This window comes from Lepus europaeus, chromosome 14, assembly GCF_033115175.1.
Source record: "Lepus europaeus isolate LE1 chromosome 14, mLepTim1.pri, whole genome shotgun sequence".
Taxonomy (NCBI): domain Eukaryota; kingdom Metazoa; phylum Chordata; class Mammalia; order Lagomorpha; family Leporidae; genus Lepus; species Lepus europaeus.
Genome location: NC_084840.1, coordinates 52,809,617 through 52,821,634, shown reverse-complemented (window position 1 = coordinate 52,821,634; position 12,018 = coordinate 52,809,617). Strand labels below are relative to the sequence as shown.

The window sequence follows — 12,018 nt, the reverse complement described above, 5'->3', positions numbered from 1 at the left end:
TTCCTCTTCCTATCCCCACGAATCAGTGACCAGGTCTTGGGTGCTGCTGTGATCTTTTTGTCCTTTGAGGCCATCATAACCTGCAGGGTGGGCCACCTCCTCTGTGCAGTGCCCTGGCTGGTCTGGGCCAGCCCCTCACCTACACCACTTAACTTGACCCCACACACAGCCAGCAAAGCCTCCCAGTTCTCAGAGCACGCGATTCACCGAGCCACAATTACACGCTGCTCTGCTGTCCTTGTTGCGTCTGGGGGGATTTCCTACCCATGCCTTACCCCATCACATGGCTGTCTGAGTCTTACCCATGGTTTGTATTAATGCTAGGTCCTCTGGTAGCTCAGTGCGTAAAACAACGTGACTCAGGTTATAAATGGCTGTGTTGTCAGCAGCTTGTAATCCTGCGGTTCTTGGGCACTATTTGCATGAAAATAATCCACTTATGTAGCAGCAGGGAGAAGTCAGTATGGAACAGAGCGTTTGGGAGACAGACACCTTTGTTCTTATCACTGGACAGTTCCAGAGCAGTTTTCTACTCTCTGAATAATTTATACTCATTTGTTTTAGTCTTCTCTATCCAGGTTGCTATTTTGCCCACTTTACTGATAAAGGCTCTTCTTCTCAGAGAAAGGAGACAGCTGAGACCACAGCCACAGTCCGAGTGGTGCTGCGGCAGATGTGTGGCCTAGAGACAGCTGAGAGGGTCCAGACAGGCTGGAAGGCTAGGCTGGTGGCAGCCACCAGCTTCAGGAGAAAATCAGGGTCTTGACCTCTCCAGGTCAGGCTAGCAAAAGGCTCCCGGAGGCACTGCTCCTTCTCTGGTAGAATCCCCTCCCCCAGCCTCCAGCTCCGGAGCCTTTGGCAGCCCAGCAACAGCTCTGCCTCATGGAGGTGTGTCTTCCACTCCCCAGACACACTGTCTTGGCGTCAGATAATGTGGCAGATGGCATCTTCCAAAGGAGGGGCAACAGCGCCTCCCCTTCTGCATACTCTTCCATGAGGTGCGTGTGGTCCACGTCTCCCTCCACCTTGAAACTGCTTGGGCTCAGGACTGCCTTGACTTAAGAGTATGACGGAAATGGCACCACGTGACTTCTGAGGCTAAGTCCTAAAAAGGAACAGAAGTTCCACCGTGTCCCCTGGGGCACTCACCTGCGGTTGGGGCTGTAGCTATTGTGAAAGTAGTCTGACTGCCCCGGGCCACCTGCAGAGCTTACGGTAGTGGCTCAGGTGGGCATGTTGCAGTAGCAGGTAACAGCCAGCATCCACTTCCAGACACTGAAGGAAGAAGCCACCCCAGAGAGTTCCAGTCCCAGCTGTTGAGTCACCCTACCCAGCACAGGGCCTAGCCATCGCGGAACACAGAGAGGTCCTCCCTTGATGCCAGCAAAAGGGCTGCTCACAACATTATGCTTTGGAATAGCTTATTTAACAGCAGTAATCACTGGAAAAGATGTAAAATCTTAATTCCCATAACAGTTGAAAGTCAGTAAGACTTTTCAGACCCCAAATGCATATATCTTGTAAATTCCTCTCTTCCGGGATTCAGTGAGTCTGTAATTTTGAGAGCATGTGTAAATCTAGCCAATATAAATGCAGAATGATGATTTCATAAGGACCAGATTTTGCTCTTGCATCAATCAGAGGGCACAATGGGTCATCCCCTGTACTGGAGTCTGCTAATTTCAGGCCTGACTAATTTCCTAAAAAAAAAGTCTGATAAGCAAACACTTCCCTTCCAAAATTGTGTTACAATTTCAAAGCTCTTTCAGAACTGAATGTGTTTATCATTCTGGATGGCAGAGGAACAGCTTGCTCTAAGGATCAGGCTCCTCTCCTGCATGGTGCCTTTGGAGAGAGCCCGCTGAGAGCAGAGCTCAGGGAGTGCACACGGATGGTGAGCAAGAGGCCAGCACTGCCCACGGGAGAATTCCTTCTTTCCTTTCCCCTCCCAGCTCCTCCTACCAGCATCCCCCTGGGCACCGTGCTAGTGACAGGGATACACAGGTGAAGCAGACAGACACGATCCTTATACCTGTGGTGTTCAAAGGTGGCCCATTTTCTATCAGATATTCCTTATACATTTTCATTACATTCAAAATAAAAATAAGGCCACAGGGGAGCTGCTGGACAGTGAGGACATGCAAGTGCACCTGACTGAAGATGTGGGTTTTCAGACTGACTCCAGCTCTGGGCTGGGGCTGAAGAATGGGAACTGAATGAATTAGGGTAATACGAGTTTCCCTGCCAGCCCCCATGGAAGCTTAGTTCAGACTTATTGGTTTGTTGGTTGATAAGGGACATTCACTTTTTGTGGTTCTCTTGTTGCCATCTGGGGAAGTCTAGGGACTCTGTGCACACAGCCAAGGCAGCAGGGGAAAGTAGGACGGAAACTGTTCACCTGCTTCTTACCTGCCTTGGTTGACATTTATGATTTTGGAAAGAAGTCACTTGGTGCAAGTTGAGGCTGGAAGATGTGATCTCTGGCTGGATAGCCCCTCCCTGTAGCCACCTGCACTGTAGCAGGAGAAGCAGGGCTCTTGGCTGTGGAATTAGCCATTTCTGCCTTTGAATGTTTTGGCTTTGTCAGTGCAAGGTCAAATGGGACAGCAGTGGCTTGGTAACGACTCATGAGAGATGAGGTTTGGCTGGGGAACCTGGACAGCTCCAATCTTCCTCTCTAGGGGAGAACTATTAAGCCTTGCACATGTCCCGAAAGGATTCTGCAGAACCCATATATGCACATACTCCACTCAGCACCTGGGAACAAAGGCACTCCCTGAGCTGGGTTTAAACTACAGCAACTCTCCTGCATTTAATAAATTCAAATACTTACAAAATAACCAATAAGCAGCTGAAAATCCCACCCCACACCACTTCATAGAAAAATATCAACAAGGCTGTTCCCTTTTTTTTGGTGGAGAACTTAAAACCTTTGTCTGAAAAGATTCCCTTCCGTTTTCCCCCAGAGAAACATGTTGCAAAAACAATGCTGTCTCATGGTTCAAATGGCACGTTCTTGCAACAAGGGAGCTTTAGTTGCCAGTGCTTTTAATTTAGTTTATGCTATAAATTAATAATGTATGTACGATTGAGAGTAACTCATTAAATCTAAGTGTCATAAAGTAAGGCACTTAGGTAAAAAAGCGTGAAATGATCCTGATGTACTCTTAAATGCTGCATTAAGGACATAAATCATATTTTTTCCCTCTCTGCTTAAAGTAGAAAACAGCTGAGGAGGTAAATGTAATTACTATCATTCTATTTTAGAAGGTCCAGGAAGCACAATAATAATATTTGCATGAATATCAGAAAAAGCAGCTTACTCTGGCCAATTGGATTTTTTTTTTTTTTGTCTTTTGCAACAACTCAGTAAGACAGTAAGGGGTATATCCATGAAACCAATAAGAACTTTAAATAATGCAGAGCCAAGTTCACCGTTCTAAGACATAGGGAAAGCATTTGCAGCTGGAGTCCCCTTAGATGATGATCCAGGCTAGAAAACGCATCACAAGGGGCCGGTGTTGTGGTGAAACGGGTTGGGTGCTGGTTCGTGTGCCGTCTGCTTCGCTTCCAATCCAGTTCCCTGCTAATGTGCCTGTGAAAGCAGTAAGAGATGTCCCAAATGCTTGGGCCCCTGCACCCACGTGGGAGACCCAGAGGGAGTTTTTGGCTCCTGGCTATGGCCTGGCCCAGTCCCAGCCACTGAGGCCATTTGGAGAGTGATCCAGTGGATGGAAGATCTCTCTCTCTCTCTCTCTTTGCATGTGTGTGTATATCTTCCCCTCTCTCTAACTCTGCCTTTCAAACAAATAAAATAAGAATTAAAAAAAAGAAGAAGAAAACGCATCACACGTTTCCTAGGACCCTCATGGAGACTTTCTCTCCTCGAGCCTTGCAGGACCAGATCCTCAGTGATGTGAGAAACAGGCAGAGAGGAGCAGCAGCCCCGCAAGGCCCAGGCACAAGGCCCTCTGTTCCGGTCATGCTGAAAGTAGATGTGACTGGGGAGCAGGGCTGACTCCGGGGAGCACTCAGCACCGACCCTGACCATAGCAAAGGGTGCAGTTTGATTTTTCTTTAAAATCAGACAATGCCATTTCCAGCAATGTCTTTGCCCCTTAGCTCCTGAGCCCTCAGCTGAGGAAAACCTAGTGCAATGTAATATAATGAAATAACATGGGAAACAACACAAGGGCCAAAACGTACCTTTGTCCTGTGGCTTAGTAAGAAATGAAATGACCCCAAGGAACACAGAATGTACAGAAAAGTCATCGAGAGCATGGGCAACACACAACAATGATCCCCACCACCAGAGGGGTCATCGTTCCGGCAGCAGGGCATGAACCGAGGGCCATGTTCTAGGCAGGGCAGTTTGTGCTGCACAGCTTGAGAGCCTCCTGTGTAAACAGCCATGTTTGAAGACAGAAGAGGTAAAGCTAAAGGAGCACTTAGAATTATCTGACCCAAAGTCACAGGGTTTGTAAGCGGTGGATCTGGGAGCTCAAGTTGCCTAATTCAAAGCCTGGGGTCCCAAGTAAATTAGATAGATACAGAGGCCTAGTGTCCCTTCCCTCCACACGTGGCCTCATTCCTTTTTATATCTCTGGGACATGGAGTGAGTGTGACACTTGTAGGTGCTCAAATGTTGTACAGGCAGGAAGGAAGCAAGTGCCATGATCACATCTGCTTCTATGACATGTAGGGTGGCCATTCCATTCTAGCTAAGAGTTGTGCACAGTAAACGCTCAGGGGTGTCAGTGGAAGAACAATGGTAAGACAGGGGATGCATCTGCTTTGGCATTCTGCATGGTGCCAGCGTTCCCCACTTCCTCCTTTTGATTTTTAGCTTTCAAAAAACAAGCAGAGCATCACAAGCTTCGTAGGACATGGCTTTCTAGACCAATGGATCACCTCCCATTTCCGTGTGGCCTGAAGCTCATGTTCTAGAATGATGTGACAATGGTATGTACCACATCAGCTGTCTGCCCCTTTTCCTGTCAGAGTTTGTCCCAAAGCACATCTCTGTCAAGAAATGCCCCCCACCTATCACAACAGCCTACAGTAATGAGAAGGCAGGAAGCTATCCCCCCAGTGTAGGCTCTGCAAACAACTACATGGCTTATCTGAACTGAACTTTTATGGGAAGGAAGACTCAGGCACCCGGGGTTTTCCATAATCACCATTGGCATCAGCATCACCACCACCACCACCATCACCATTATCATCATCATCATAATTTTATGACCCAGAGAGAGCAGGAGCCACGGTTTGAATGAGTTTGGGCGGATCCACATTTGTAACCAACGGAAGATGGGTAGGAAAACCTCTGAGCCAAACAGTTTGGGGGCTTTTTATACACTCTCATATTTAATTCTTGTTTTTAATCCTTTAAACACATGATCAAAGCAATCCCAATGGCATCCCTTGGAGGTGGATATTAGAGTCACCATTTTTCAGATAAGAGCTGAGGCTTAGAACTTTTAGTTGACTTATCTACTATGCCCATGTAGCTTAATACAAGCAGAGATGGGTTTCCAACCCAAGCCTGCATTCTTGCCATTTATTGTAGTATCCCAAGCATGGATTAGTAGTATTCTTAGTGCTATTGCTTCATTCTGCCCAGGCACTGCCTCCAGGTCCTTTCCTATGCAGAAAGACAGCATGACCCACTTCTTTCCTGTAGCATCTGGGAAAGTCTGGGGTTGCTGAGAACTTGAGCTCTCATGCCCATCTTTGAGCACCTCTGATGATATGAATGAGTTGGATCAGGGAATCCTCAGAATCCCTCCTGGTCTTCTAGCTCTCTATGCACATGATCTTGTGCTAAGTACAGTGAGATTTTAAATGTTCAAGGAGCCTATGAGCTGGCTCACTAGTCTTGACTCTATGACTGAAACTCACATAGAAAGTAAAAAATGGCTCAACATTAGGCTGGTGGGATCAGGTGGGGCTTGAGCCTTCTGGTCACAACCTGCAAACATGCACACACCTGCACATGCCTCTCTTTGTCTTTGGCAAACCAAACACTTGAGCCCTCCTCATTATCTGACTCACGCAAGTGCCTCAGGAGCCACTAGACATCCCTTCCTGGGAAGCCATCCCTTGTTGCTTGCCACCATCTGCTATCACTGGTCCTGCAAAAGTTTACAGGGACCCTGGCACTTTGCACTACAAACACTACCACATCTTTCATTGATAATTTCAGTCTAGGGTACCCTGAACCCTATAAATCTGTAATTACACTGATAGGGCTACCATTCTTCAAACCCATATCTTAAACACAAACGTGAGCATTAGAAAAGACCTTTGGAAAAACATCAGTGGAGTTGAAGTAACATCGCTGCAGCTGAATTAGGCTCTGAAAGCAGGAGACTAGAAGGGGTAAGCTCCTCCCACTGCTCAGCTTCACACGGAAATCCTTGACAGGCGTTCGGATATTTAACCATCGTATCTCAGATATGCTGAAGAACTACCCCTATCCTCTCAGGTTAGAGAGGCCCTGCTGCCTTGTTTCCAAAGGGGCCTCACCCTAGGAGGAAGAACAGTTGATGGTAACGACAGGCCAGAACGTGCCTATTGCTCAGGGTAAGAAAAGGCAAGCAAAGAAATCAATGGGCTTGCAACGGATGTGAGGCCTGACAGCACAGGATCACAGGGAGATCCAGGGGCATCACGAATTAGCGCTGCCTTGGCAATGCCTCACCGTTCCCCGCTGTGCCTGAGAAGTTGCTAGCATATTTTCTGGAAAGACCATTTCCCTCCTGTTTCTAGAATATTCGAGTTTGATGAAAATGATAACTAAGTCCTTTTCTCCAACATAAGAGTTTGCAGTAGGCTGAAGAAGTTGACACATCAAGGAGAGAGAGGTGGTTTTATAGTACTTGAGTATTTCCACTTCAGGTTCTGATATTGCTCAGGAACTAGGCACCCCCACCCCCTTCCCCACCACCACCAAACCTCTAGCAGTCACTGAGTCTCTTCTGTGAAATGGAACATATGCTGTACCAGTTACATAATTCGCACCATGACTCCTACTGTTCAAAGCAGCTCTGATTAGAACAAGCCTCTCCTCAAATTTTAGAAGTCTCCTGTTGTCTAGAGAATAAGGCCCAGCCCCTCATCTGGTGCCCAAAGTCCTTCTCATCCAGGCCTCCGTGTAACTTTTGAACCTAAAATATTCCCTGCTCTGTCCTCACACCCAAGCCACAGTCGAGCTGTCTGGCCCCATTTCCTGCCCAGCCATCTCCCCGTCTGCCCTTTCATTTTCTTTGTGGGCCTCTCTCCCACTAGGTTGTGAGGTCCTTAGGATCAGGATCAACATCTGTGTCACACACATGTTTGGCAAACTGGATCAACCTCCAGCCTTGCCTTCTATTTCCTCCTCGACAGAGCTGGAGGGACGGCATTTCTGAAGGTTTAACCTGATCGTGGCTCCAGTAGCTGCAGCCGGTCTTCACACCAGAACCGAGATTCCTCCGCATGGTGCGGGAGGCTCATCACGGTCTGTCCGGCCTAACTGCCAGGTCTGCTCTTTGACCTCCCTTACCTCCTATACCCCAGGGAGGGCTCCCTCAGGCTCCATACACACAGCACAGATCTGGCTCCACCCTCTGTGCTTTTCCAGGACAATGCATCTGCCCAGAATGTTCTGGATCTCCTCTTGTAGCCCCTAGAGAACCCCCTACCCATTCTGAAGGAAGCTGTTCCTAGCTCGCTTCCTCTAAGAAACCTTCCACCTTGCCCTAGGTCACAGGCACGTGGGCCTCGGCCCTGACTCCCCTGTGTGTCTCCCTATCTTATTTGACCACCTGACCACCTTACCAGGTCTGGGGCTCCTTGAGGAAAGGTAGCATTCCTCAGCATAGCCCCTAATCCTCACCTACAGCAGATCTGCAAAATCCAGATTGCAACTGCTCTATTCAGCTCTTCAAGCTTGGAGTGGTGCGTGAATGTTACAGACCCAAGACAGCTCCTGCCTGAGTCTGTGCAGCTGGGTATGTGCACAGGGCCCTGCAGGATCTAAGACGAAAGGCAGCCAAACTCCCCTTTCCCCCTTCTTGTCCCCAGACACTGAAGCACAATCAATTGGCTGTCACACAGAAGCCTAGAATTAGGAAAGACAGAGGAAAACACCTGTCACCACCGTATCCTTCCTTCGTCTGGCAGCCTCAGAAGATCCTAGTATTTGCTTTTGAAAGCAATTCACTGCTGCTGGGAATTCCTGGAAGACCTTCTGACAAGACTGCAAATGCCCCAGGTCTGTTGCAGCCTGATTTCCACTGACTGTGGCAGCTTCTTGTACCTGAGATGCTATCTTCCTATCCCAGGGGAAGAGGGTCTGGGATGTCATGCATTATTATACCTGCCCAGGACAGTTGTGCACCTGACATAATCTCCCTGCACCTTTCCCAGGTGCACAGCTATCCAGGAGACCAGTTCCCATAGTGTCCTCAAGTGTCTCTGTAGACCCAAGTTCTCAGAGCATCCCTGAGGCCAGCTGTCAGTGAGACACTGGGAAGACGAGGGTGGGGTAACAATCATGAGGAAAAGGAGGAGCTTGCTGAACCCCAGGATGGTTGGAGTGCTTGCTAGGCAGACCACAAGGCAGGGCCTGAACACCCAGCAGGACAGGCTGAGAAGTTCTCCCATTCATACTCTAATTCCCATAATTCCGATCAGGAGAAGCCCTGGTCAGTATTCTGGTATGCTCTGTGCAGCTGCCAGGGCTAAATTTCTTCAAGATGAGAACTTGCAAGGTACTGTAGAGATTAACATTCGGGTAGTTTAAATGAACCATCAAGAGATAGTCCATGAAGGAAAAAGCATGGGCTCCATCCTCTGAAACAACCCACAGAGATCACAATGCGGAGTTGGCCCCTGGCATGTATGTGGCGTGTTGGGGTTCACAGGGCACTTTCATACAGGGTGTCTCATTGGCTCACACAGAAATCTTGTGCAAAGTGGTGCATTCCATTTGCAAATGGGCATCTGAGGCTCCCAAAGTTTAAATGCGGTGCCCACATCATCTCCCCTTACAAGTGATGGAGGACTAGGACTCAAACATTCTCTGGGCCCCCAAAAAGAGTCAGTTGTAGGTGGCGAGGTGAGGCCTGCTTCTCACATTTGGTCAGATTGGCATTTTAAAAAAGCTGTAGTTGATATCAACTGCAGCCTCTGTGGGCCAGCAGCACCCAGAACCTCCTAGGAGTTGGTCAGGAAAGCCGATTCTTGTTCCCACCCAGCTCTAGTCGACCTGAGTGGGTCTCCAGCAAGGTGCTTGCAGTTGTATGCTAGGCTTACCTTGGAGAAGCAGCTCAGGCAGACATGGAGAAGAGAAGGTTCCACTTGACTTTGTGGTGGTAACTACAAGAAAAGCTGGCTCATCTGTCCAGCTTCTCTCTCTGTGGAACAAGTTTCTCCTTGTCTCCTCTTCTCAACTCCCTGCCTACATGCTCTTAGCCAAGAGACACATCACCTCAACTCACTCTAAATGTCTCTGGCATTAATTTGGATAAAAGCTTGATGATGGAAGATGTGATTTCAGCTTCCATCAATTTCTTTTTTTAAAAATTTTTAATTTTTTTTTTTATTTTTGACAGGCAGAGTGGACAGTGAGAGAGAGAGACAGAGAGAAAGGTCTTCCTTTGCCATTGGTTCACCCTCCAATGGCCACCGCAGCTGGCACACCGCGCTGATCCAAAGGCAGGAGCCAGGTGCTTCTCCTGGTCTCCCATGGGGTGCAGGGCCCAAGGACTTGGGCCATCCTCCACTGCACTCCTGGGCCATAGCAGAGAGCTGGCTTGGAAGAGGGGCAACCGGGATAGAATCCGGCACCCCAACCAGGACTAGAACCCAGTGTGCCGGCGCTGCAAGGCGGAGGATTAGCCTATTGAGCCACAGCGCTGGCAGCTTCCATCAATTTCGGAGAATTGATAATTTAAAGTGTGTTTAAAGTACTCCCAATCTGAGCTGCAACAGAGTCGTGATTTCCTAAGGAAGGCTTGTGATGTTGAATTTTTTCTCTCCCTTGTTGGAGAAAGAATCTCTCTTCATCCCTCCCGTGGCATTCATGACCTGATTGACACATCTAGTAATTGTCTGGTAAACCAGCAGCTGTGCTCAGCCACAAAGAAACACAACTTAGAATCAGAAAGAGTTTTTAAGAGGTGGAGCTAAGTGTTATGATAGCAACCCAGCAAGGTTTTAACTGGACTCACCCATCCAGTTAGAATTATCTCCCACCCCCGCCATTGTTCCCCAGTCAGCAGCGCAGTCACTGGAATTCTTTCATGATTCTCTTGGGACACTTTTTATAGAAAAATAATAGACTGAAACTAAGGTGCTAATGGTTTTCTGTGCGTAACTAATCCCCTTCAGTGACCTCTCATTTTTTCTGCCTTGCCCTTTTAGCCACCCCTGAGTCTGATTCCCTCTGTGAATTCCCTCCAGAATTTGCTCCAAATCCATGTCAGTAAGGGTGGGTGGCACAGGAAATTGATCATGTGATTCAACTCAAGCTCCATCAGAGCCCCTTCCTCTAGAATTTGTGTTCTGATTATCAAGTTCTTTTAAAGCAGCCAGGCCAAGTTCCTTCTGAATACGAAAAAAGCACAACACGTGCACTTCCAACCATAATTGTAGAGGGTGGATTTTCAGCACCAAAGCTTACCTAGTGCTGGGCCTGCCCATGGGGCTGGCAGTGACAGCCTCATCTAGACAGGCAGTGGCCATGGCACACGTTTAGGACAGCAGCCAGTGCTACCCGATGGGGGTGCACGTGGCACTATTTTGGCCTGCATGGTAAAGGTACAGTGAAGGAGCTTTCCATCTTCTCTTCTAACAATTCCTTCTCAAAGAAGGGTGGATCAGCTCAGCTCATTTCTAGCCCTTCACCACAGGCACCAACATACTCATTTAGCCTGTTAAAAATTTTTTTTAAGAGACACATAACATTTGTGCATATTTATGGGCCAGTTTAAAGAAAAAATTTCTCAATACAAGTTAAACACACTTAGGGCTGCCGACTCTTAAATACATCATTTACTGAACATTTGCTTTTTGCTGGGACTAGAAGCAGGCCATCACTTTATTCTTGCTGTTGGGACAGTCTGGGACCCTATCAGTGTTTCTAAATCTGTTTGCTTTCCTCTGTTTTTGGCTGCTGTTCAGAAGAGGTGCTTAAGTGGCTCTTAGCAATTTCTGGCCGGTCCACGGGGAATTGCTTTAAGTCTCACCACTCCCTGCCCTGCGTGCCTTGTCTCCAGTATTTGCTCCAAATCCATTTCACTGGGGGGGGGGGGGGGGCAGGAGGCTGAGCATGTGACTGGCTCAGGAACCAGAGTTCCTTCCTCTAGAATTTGTGTTCTGATTTACAAGTTGTCCTTTTACAGGAACCAGGCCAAATTCCTTCTGAACGTGAAAACAGCACAACACCAACACCTGGACTTCCACCTGTAATTGCACAGGGTGGAGTCCAGAGAGAAATTCTGTTCCAAATCGAGACTTCCATTCCCAGACCTCTTTGCCCCTTGGCCCAGAGAGGTTTGTAGTGATCTCTGTCTTCCAAGGGCAACTTCAGAACTCAGCTGAAGTTTGAAGCAGACAGTAAACGGGAAGCGGCAGTTTGAGGGGGTGTTTGGTGGAGTGGGGAGGAGGTGGGGAAGAGGCGACAGTGGAGGAGTAAGCAGACTCTCATTGGTGATTTTTGTTCACCTCTGGGACTGATCAAAGAGAAGCTTTCAAGGCCTACTTATCAATTTGGCCAGCATTCTTTCCTGTTTTCTTTCTTTCTTTCTTTCTTTCTTTCTTTTTTTTTTTTTTGGCGAGGCCTCTTGACATAGCCCTTGGAGAGCCTCCAACCTGGGCAAACATACAGGGAACTGATAGGCACTGATGGGCTCCAGGGGTCAACAGAAGCAATGTGGGGCTTCTGGGGAGGCCTTGGGAACCCTGCTGTATACCGAAGTAAGGGATTGAGGTCAGGGTTTCTGGCTTCATTTTGAAAGGGACAGCACTCCA

The 12,018-nt window shown here is 48.1% G+C and overlaps 1 protein-coding gene across 2 annotated transcripts in view; it reads right to left on the bottom strand.

Annotated features, from left to right (window-relative positions):
- The window catches only part of SLC35F3 (solute carrier family 35 member F3), a 388,343-nt gene that overhangs the window by 77,710 nt on the left and 298,615 nt on the right, over positions 1-12,018 (bottom strand). The gene's annotated exons all lie outside the window — the stretch shown is intronic.